The 10,672-nt window shown below is 38.4% G+C and overlaps 1 protein-coding gene across 1 annotated transcript in view; it reads left to right on the plus strand.

Moving 5' to 3' along the window:
* Positions 1-10,672, plus strand: part of edar (ectodysplasin A receptor) — a 101,265-nt gene that overhangs the window by 56,697 nt on the left and 33,896 nt on the right. The window lies entirely within an intron of this gene.

A 10,672-nucleotide genomic window follows, 5' to 3' on the forward strand; every position in this document is an offset into this window, starting at 1 on the left:
TACCTTGTGAATCGACGCCCCCAGGGCACGGTTGCCACCTTGTGGATAAAAAAAGTACTGCAAAAAAAATTAATGTACATGTGAGACCTGTGCGTACAAAGTATGCTTATCTGATGACGAAATTCGCGACACTGTACCCTGACCCTTGCGTACTCATAAAAGTGCGGTATACTTTGGGCTTAAGTCAATTCTCACTAGTCTTAGCGCTCCTAGTGATGTGATGAAACCTCCAATGCAGAGGCTGCGTCCGAAATCGCATACTGTTAAGTAGACACTTGTTTTGAATAAGTACTTACTTTGCGACCGCTAAAAAAGTACGGTCTATACAGTATGAGTGTGTTTAGTATGAATGTTGTCTGGACGTACTACATCCGCCATGTTGTCATTATCATGTGACCTACCAGCGTCAGTTGCGTCGCTTCACTGCCATTCATAAATCTTCTCCCGTGGCCTCATGGGATAGTACTCAGTACACTCGTATGCGCACTTCAGAATCTCGCAAGTGTGGTGAAAAATCGAGTCCCCCCAGGAATCGGGTGTCCTTTAGGACCCCGAATGATCCCACTGATTCAACAGGCTTTTAATGGGTAGCATTTTTAGCACCTGATTATGATTCCTGCAAAATCACGTTATGATTTATATCATTTAAAATGTGTTATAATGACCATTAATGTCTTTTAAATTACATGGTTCATATATATATATATATATATATGAAATCAAGCATTTTTCGTTCTTACTGTTTTTTAGTTAGCTTATGTACTAGCATAGCATACATCTACCCGATTAGCCTGCTAGCTTAGCTTATATTATATTAGGTGTGTTTTTTGCTTCCGATGTCTGTTTCCAGGTTGTTTTATTATGCAATACATATGCATTCATTTTATATTTCAAGCATGTTGTTTGTGCACTTAATAAACTTTATACAATAGTGAAATACGTTATAATTAGTCAAGACATTACGATAACAACTTTTGATCAGGCATATCACCTGGTTCCTAAATGAGACCCGATTCCTGGGGGGACTCGATTTCTCATGTAGTAGGTCATCCGTGAATTCGGACATTTTTTGTCAACTTTTGTCATTTTTCATCTACTATATAGTAGGGAAGTATGTGATTTCAACTTTTGATCAGGCATACCGCCTGGGTCCTAAAGGAGACCCGATTCCTGGGAGGATTTCTCATGACACCGGAAGTAGTAGGTCATCCATGAATTCAGACATACTGTACTTCTTTTGTTGACATACTTCGTTCACATAAAAGAACTTTTGTCACTTTTCGCCTACTATATAGTATGGAAGTGTGTGATTTTGAATGCAGCCTAAGTCTAAAAGTTGAGTGTGTGCATTGTCCTGCAGCATTTGTCAATAAACATTTATTTCTATATCACTTTATATTACACAGACTGTTTCAAAGCAACTTCACATTAATAAAACATGAAAATAACTTTGATAATGACGTAAAATTCATCAATTACGAAGTAAATTTGATTTCAGCTATAAGCAGCTCTAAAAAGACAATAGTGTCATTATACAGCTCAATTCAGTTCAGTGTTGATTCAGTTCAGTAACAGTGTCATCCATTACAAAACAAATTCAGTTTCAGCTATAAATCAGCTTTAGAGAAGAAGACAGTGCATCACACAAACACACCACACCATACACCACTGACAAAAACACTAGAAGAAAGAAATGCATGTGATATGAGGGCATGAACTACTCCTTTAAGGGTAACAGAAATAAATTCAAAGACATAATGGTATGAAGCAGTCTGCGTGCAGTGACCTGCCGCCTGCCATGAACATCATCAATCACTTCCGAACAAACATGGGAAATGGTTTACATTTCCTGAGTTAAAGTGCGCACAGTTGTTCAGTGTAGAGATAAAAACACTCACTTGTGTTTGTTGAAGTCACAGTCTTCTTCAGTCTTCTGGCATCCAGTGATGGTACACAGCAAACACCTGTAGCACAGTTCAGTGTTCTACTCCTCACATTGACGTTCTGCATTGGTTCTTGGGTTACGTACTACACTGCAGTATACTACAAAGCACACTGCAATGCACACTTCACTTGGTACTCTATCCCACAATGCAATGCACCGGGGTACTGTATCCCACAATGCAATGCACACTGGGTACTGTATCCCACAATGCAGTGCACACTGGTAGTGAGTACTGTCTCCAACAACGCAATGCACACTTCACTAGATACTGTATCCCATAATGCAATGCAGCAGGTACTGTATCCCATAATGCAATGCAGCAGGTACTGTATCCCACAATGCAATGCACACTGGGTACTATATCCCACAATGCAATGCACACTACACTGGGTACTGTATCCCACAATGCAATGCACACTACACTGGGTACTGTATCCCACAATGCAATGCACCGGGTACTGTATCCCACAATGCAATGCACACCGCACAGAGTACTGTATCCCACAATGCAATGCACACTGCACTGGGTACTGTATCCCACAATGCAATGCACACTACACTGGGTACTGTATCCCACAATGCAATGCACTCTGGGTACTGTATCCCACAATGCAATGCACCGGGTATTGTATCCCACAATGCAATGCACACCGCACAGGGTACTGTATCCCACAATGCAATGCACACTGCACTGGGTACTGTATCCCACAATGCAATGCACACCACACAGGGTACTGTATCCCACAATGCAATGCACACTGCACTGGGTACTGTATCCCACAATGCAATGCACACTACACTGGGTACTGTATCCCACAATGCAATGCACCGGGTACTGTATCCCACAATGCAATGCACCGGGTACTGTATCCCACAATGCAATGCACACTGCACTGGGTACTGTATCCCACAATGCAATGCACACCGCACAGAGTACTGTATCCCACAATGCAATGCACACTGCACTGGGTACTGTATCCCACAATGCAATGCACACCGCACAGGGTACTGTATCCCACAATGCAATGCACACTGCACTGGGTACTGTATCCCACAATGCAATGCACACCACACAGGGTACTGTATCCCACAATGCAATGCACTGGGTACTGTATCCCACAATGCAATGCACACTGCGTACTGTATCCAACAATGCGTATCCCACAATGCAATGCACACTGTGCAGGGGTACTGTATCCCACAATGCAACGCAGGGGTACTGTATCCCAGACTGCTGTGCATTTAACTTTGATTTGCAGTGTAACAAATGAACAGGACGTGATAAAAGCATTTTTTCTTGATTGGCCTGAATTAAAAATGCAAAATAACTATATAGCTGCTGAAGTAAAAGTCAGTATTCACATTTTTTATTATTTAAGTAGATATAGATGTGTTGCATATACATATTATGTATAGCATAAATGTCCACTGAAGGCTCATTTCCATTAGTTCATGTGATCATTGTGTTCATATATGAAAGTTCAGTGCTCAAGTAAATATTGTACAGCTGTAATGCATCATCATCATCAACCTGTCAAAGTTCACAAATAGCCTATAACTAACAATTTAGTGCTGACTAAGATTAGTCTCATTTCAAGAAATGTCCTCCTTCAGTTCATAACACTGAGGTCTGACAGCACAGAGCCTATAATCAGTGTCAGACTGTGTGTGGCTTTATATGTGCAGTGGTCATTGCTGTTACAGAGATGGTGAACTATAATGATACGACTGCTGAAGCATGAACACTTTAAAATGTAAATAAATGTTTAATGAGGACAAACAGCCTGAAACATGGCTTTCACTGCCGTTACGGTCAGCCAAGAATCTGCAAATATAAATCACACAAACCAGCGTTCTGTCGCAGACGTCTCAAATGGAGATATTAAACAGAGCTTATATACGCTGAAGCACTTAAACACCAGCCTTAAAGTAATGAAAAGGAATAAATCAGCCTGTGACAGTTCAGGGAGGGAATCAGAGCTACTTATAACCTTTGGGCTGCTTATTAAAACTAATGAAAGATGCTCTGAAACTCAATACTGCGCCTATAAAATATTCACTGCCCTGGCATTTTTTTGGGTCCGTCTTTTTCTCATTTTAGCTGCATAAAAACATGATGTGTCACTGACACCACAAATCAGTATAAAACACTACTTCAGCATGACTAAATTACATCTGACTACATTAATCATGACTACATTAATAATTACATGTGCACCTGGGAACAATAATCATTATAATTAACATATATATGTAACATACATATATGTGTCTGTGTGTGTAATTGTGCAGTTAATGTTCAGAAAGTTTTGGAATATTTTTCCTCTCCCCAAATTTGTCACCACCGAAACACAATAATTAACAATTTAATAAGAAGGCTTATATTGACCTATTAAGATTTGTTTACATCTACCTTGGAAATTTATTTTTTTGCTATTTTATTAAAACGTTTTCACAGGTAAATCAATAACAATTACAATTTTAACAATATTTCCAGTGTAATTTATGAGATTTGTTGTATTTAGAATAAAATTTTTCTTTGTAAAAGTCATAAAGTTTATCAAACTGATTTCAAAGTGAAGGATTCATTAGTTTGAATAAACATTGAACCAAACACTATAATAACATCTTAGTTGATAATTCAATATACTTTACTTTTGACAAAACATCCCATGTTTCGGTTGTGACTGCACATTGTCGGTAGTGACAGTAATGTGTTGGTAGTGACCACATCACATTACACAATTTAAACTCACATACTAAAACACTAATGATTTGCATAACTGTACTAAAATTGTGTTTATTTCCCCTAAATAAAGGATTATGTGTTCCATTTTGTCACTACCAAAACAATGATGTCACTACCGAAACTTCACCATGTTTCGGTCGTGACGGTTTCGGTAGTGACAATTTTAGGTACTTTTGAGCCTAGCTCAAAGATGATAATCAGCACATGGTTAGCTAGCACAGTTCTGAACAGTTGTACACACATAAAAACTACATTTTACCGAATAACACCCAAAAAAACCAATGATGTCAAAACCGAAACTTCACCACATGTTTCAGTTGTGACGGTTTCGGTAGTGACAATTTTAGGTACTTTTGAGCCGCTCAAAGATGCTAATCAGCACATGGTTAGCTAACACAGTTCTGAACAGTTAAACACACATAAAAACTACATTTTATGGAATAACACCCAGAAAAGTTTGCTTAATTGCAGACAAAAGGTGTTTGGTAGTGACGTTCCTTAAAGTGACACACAGATTTTCAGACTTTTGAACACATTTAACTCAAATAATGGACCTATCTACTGTGAAAGAGAGGTTATGAGAGGGAGGGACACAGGAATATTTCCTGATCAAAAATTAAACATACACTGTTTCGGTAGTGACATGAAAATGCGGGACTTTTTTTTTTTTTTTACATAAAATTTCATGATTTACAAAGAAAAATATAAAATAAATATTTTTTAACTTCACTTTAAAAAAAAAGAAAAAGGAAAAAGATATTTTTAAAAACAACAATGGAAAAAATTTAAAAAATGATTTCAATATTTTCACAAGTTGAATTTTAGGGGTTCTGGACAGTCACCTCCCAATTGAAAGTACCCAATAAATTACCATCTAACCAGTAACATCTAAGATTTGAATACTTAAAACCCTCTATAGTACGGTGTTGCCTCCAGGCAACATGGTCTATTTTAGTTTGTTTTTAATAAAATAAGGCACCAATTGATCAAACGTATCTCAGGACAGAATAACTCAAATACTAATCAATAAAATTTAAAAAAAGACCAAAACATGACCAACAGGGGTCCATTTTGTGTCCTGTTTCAGCACATGTGCACATGGCTCCATATTTTCGCCAGTGAAAAGTGCTTTTTTCGCTTGTTTGTATCCATTTAATCACCCACAAAAATACGAGTCACCTTCACTGGCAAGTAAAGAAGTATTTTCAAGAACTTTACATTATAGATCATCAAATGTTTTAGAGAAAATAACAAAAAATTGTGTGTTGCCTCAAGGCAACATTGTACCATAATGGAATCGCATAAGCCCATACAGGCATAATAGGTTTGAATACAAATGTATTATATTTGTAAGGAAAAGAGTTAGAATTATCTAAACATATTTGCATTTTCACATGATTTTGTAATGCACTTATAAGAATAGTAATTCACATACTATATCTGCATATATTATGATCTGCACATTTTCTATTGCACTTCAAAAAGGTCATGATGAGGGGTCATACTGTGATGAGGAAGATGAAATCATAGTGACAATCTGTCAGGGAGAGAGTGAGGGTGAGAGAGAAGATGGAGATGAGGATGAATATGGATATGATAACTTCATAAAATAACATAATAATATGATAGTTTGGTAATACTTGTGTTCCACTGTGGTACAATGTTGCCTGAGGGCAACAGCTGGATATAAAATGTTACTTTTTATTAAATATGAAGCTTTTAAAACTGGATAAATTTGTTTGTTCAAGTGTCTAGCGAAAGAAATTTATGTTTTCAATAAACATATTTCTTTTTTCTACATGAAAATGCCAAATGTTTCAATTTTTCCATTGTGGTACAATGTTGCCTCGAGGCAACAAACTTATAAAAAATAAATAAATTACAAATTTATGAAAATGTTTATTGATTTTGTTAAAGTGTCCAATTTTAAGCAGGAAAAACACAAATCATTTTTTCCTCATTGATATCATATTGCATACCATAGAGGGTTTAAATGCTTTTTAAATGTGTTTTATGGTTGTAGGACAGCAGTTTGCACCGATTCTGTAGAATGGCCCATATATACACATGTATATTACATGCATACATACACACACATACAGATGTATGTATGTGTGTATATTATATATATATATATATATATAGTGCAAAGAAACCGTTTTAGTCAATGGTTCAGTTTCTGTTTTGGTCATTTGAACTTCAGTATTTTTAAACTTGCAAAATGTCCTTGTTTCTATAAATCACATGTCTGAATAGAAGTGAAGTGTGTAATGAATCTGTTTGTTTAGATCTCTATCTGTTAGTGTTCCCATTAATCTCAGTGACAGTTACTTAGCTAATGACCCTGCTGAAGTACATGACCCGTTCTTTGCTTCACTTTAAGGGATAGTTCACCCAAAAAGTTGTTCCAAACCTGGATGAATTTCTTTGTTCTGCTGAACGTAAAAGATGATATTTGGAAGAATGTTTGTAACCAAGCAGATTTCGCCCACCATTGATTACCATAGTATTTTTTTCCTACTCTGGTAGTCAATGGGGGGCGAGATCTGCATGGTTACAAACATTCTTCCAAATATCTTGTCATAAATGACTTTAGTTACCAGCAAGGACCTATGCTAACCAGCCAAAACCTACACGAAACACTTTGGAAAACGGTCATTATTTTTGGAGTTCTGTTTGGTGACGCTAGAAATGACGCAGATCACCTTTAAGAAACGCTGCAAAAGACAACAAGATGGAGAATTAAGTCCTTTTTCAGACAGTCAATATTTCTGCCAAAAGAAATCAAGACTTAAAATCTCTACCGTTATAGAAGGATCATGGGGCTTCGCTGAAGAGAGTCAGTGTGAGCGACAGTATCTAGCAGAGGTTTTCTTCATTACAACAGGAACATGTTTCCTGGATGCGTGATTGAGAACAGACTCGCAGAGACGTTCGGTTCAGTCCAAACTAAATCCAGCTCCATCTGGACTAAACATCAGTGTGCTCAGGCCTGGAACTCATTCAGCTCAAGCAAACATTCATCATGCTGATAAACAATGTGACAGAAGAGGGAAAAAAGAAACACCAGTCCAGCTCGACCGGACCATCTTGGAAACAGTCGAACAGGAACGGCGCACAACATCCGACTGAAGGAGGGCGAACAGACCCTTGGCGCATGTGCTTTCAAGGTTTCAGGATTTTAATACTAACAGAAAACGTTGAAATGCAACGAGGGACGTCTTAAACAAATAAATGTCAGTTAAAACAATATTTGGAGAGTAAAATTCTTAAACACGTGTGCAGTGTGAGTAATTCTGTTCAGATAGTTTGTGGTGAGCGAGTTTAATGTTCAGAATCACTGTAACATCGTGTCCTAACCAGACGCGATGCGATACGATTCCAGCGACAAATAATTTGTACGTCCACACTAGACGCGACGCGATACAGTCAATCAAAAATCACAGCCAATCAGAAGAGCGCGTGGGCGGAGTCTTTCGGCAAGCTCCAACGGCACTCGCAACGAAATGGATAAGAACATAATCAAATTCATGAATATTACACCATTTTAACATTATTAAAAAATACATACTGAGTTACTGAAACAATCTTTGTCATAGAATACACTTGTCTGTTCACAATGAGCTGACAATTTGAACGTTCGTGTTTGCTTTTATTTATTTCGAAGATCTGAGGTGAATTGTCCATTATTGCTTTCAGTACGACTATAAAAGACGCACAAAATGATATTTAAACTTACATTAGACGCTTTTAACATTAAATAAAGCACATAAACAGTACCTGAGATTATCATTGCCATACTTTGTGTTGTTGTTCTTGTTCCTGCCGTGACGTCGCAGAAAAATAGAAACCATTTCTAAAATAGAATCATCAAAACTTCTGATTAACATGGAAAATATACCTTTTATCGCGTGTCGCGTCATCGCATCGCGTCTGGTTAGGGCACAGTGTAAAGGCCCTTTCAGACAGGACGCGTAATACACTAGCTGTGTCTCATTTCATTTAATTTCGAAGGCTGCATCCTCCAGAGGACGCATCCTGTGAAGGATGCAGTATATTGAGTGTGCTTAACCAGAATTAAACGAGACGTCCTTTGTAGGACACAAGCAGGAAAGGAAACAGGAAGTATTATGTTGCTATGCCAACACGGTCACGACAGTGTCGTTGCGCTCTCACAACAGTCGAATGAATGAAAATTATTTATAAATTTGGAAAGTAATTTGAAAAGAAAATGTATTTGTTTTATTTTGGTTAATGCTTGAGGAGCTGCGGTGTATGTACAACATATCTGTTACAGACACACAGGAGGATATTAAGAAGAACGAAGTTTAAAACAAAAACAAGTTTTAAACTACTTACATTTAAACACCACATTTTCGCTTGTACACGTACATCTGCTGACGCTGCCATTTTTTTTTTTTTTCAAATAAATGACGGTTAACAGCAACGCAAAGAATTGTGGGCTATCTGCAGCAGCGAAGGATACACCTCATACATCCTCCGAATTAGGGCGCATTCGAAGGTCGTATTCGGAGAGTCCTACCAAAGTCCCTTTAAGACAAGTCATTTCACTCGGCGGCCATCTTTGAAACGCCTCTTGGGCATCATGCAGCTCCTATCTCTTTGAACGGGGAAACATCAAATTCTCCAAAGCTGTTTGCCAAGCTTTCGATTAAATTTCATATTTGAAATCACCAATGAAATCTGACAACAACTGTCTCATAAATTTTTTTTCCAAACGCTCAAATCCTGACAAAAACACAGTATTTAGGCTGGATCAAGCTAATGCGCATGCGCAGACCTAAATGCGCGTCTCTTGTGCCTCATTTCGGAGGCGCGCATCTGACTGTTTCTATAGAAACCGGTGCTTCTAACGGCCGCTGCAGTGACGCGATGACTTTACAGGTCGGTGATTGGCTCTTATTTTATTTATTATTCCGCCATATTGAGCGTTACACTTTCTCCCATTCAAAACAATACGAGTGACACGTCTTGTGTTATTCTATAGTCTTTGGTCCTACTTACTTTTCTGAAATGATACAGCCTCAATGACGTATGCAACCTTCAAACGCAGCCTTTGAAATGAGACACAGCTACTGTGCTGGGTTCAGCGTAGCCCTTCAGAATCAGATACAAAGCGATTTGTGCTACGCTGGCCAGAGCAAAGTAGGCGGAGTTTTCAAAACTTTTAGCGGGAGTTCTATCAAAGTTCCTTCCAAAGAAAGTCTGTTCACTCGGCGGCCATATTTGCAACGCCTCTGGACAGTTATTTCGGGCATGCAAGACTGGGGGAATCCTGAAATCTCAAAAACTGCTTGACGAACTCCCAAATATTTCAAATCAGCAACAAAATCTGACATGAACTGTCCGATAAATGTTGTTTCTTATGCTCAAATAACGTTAAAAAAGCGTATTTTTCAGGCTAGGCGATGCTCGCCAATGTTGTGCTCTGCTGCGCGTGCGCTTTGGTCGATGCAGCAACAAAGCGTCCTCAGTGGCGCCGTCGTCGCATCCTGTCTGAAAGTCCGATTCCTGAAGAGTGAAACACTGTGATGTTTTTATAGAATTTATCTAACATATCCATTTCTGATTCGACCAATCACGTGAGCTCACCTGTTTAACTAACCAATGATAGATGCCCCCGAGAACACGCAACAAAGGGGGTGTGGCCATGTTGAGCTGCTTTAGAGAAGAGGAAGAGTTGTTGTAGTAGAGTGTTGTTGACATGCCGTCATTTTACGCCGGACTGCTTCACAAACGAGGGTCAATTCAACACAAAAGATTAACATGACGGCACATGCTAGTGGATGAGTTGAATCAACTCCACAGCAACTACATAAATTTATCCACTAACCATTCAGAAACGTCTAAAAGTTGTAACTTCTTCCTGAGTCTCTCCATCAGTGTTCGACTCCGGTTTGAACAATGTAAGGCTGAACACCGTTACTGACAATCCTCATTTTGGCTGCGTGAGATTC

The sequence above is a fragment of the Ctenopharyngodon idella genome, chromosome 9 (assembly GCF_019924925.1).
Source record: "Ctenopharyngodon idella isolate HZGC_01 chromosome 9, HZGC01, whole genome shotgun sequence".
Taxonomy (NCBI): domain Eukaryota; kingdom Metazoa; phylum Chordata; class Actinopteri; order Cypriniformes; family Xenocyprididae; genus Ctenopharyngodon; species Ctenopharyngodon idella.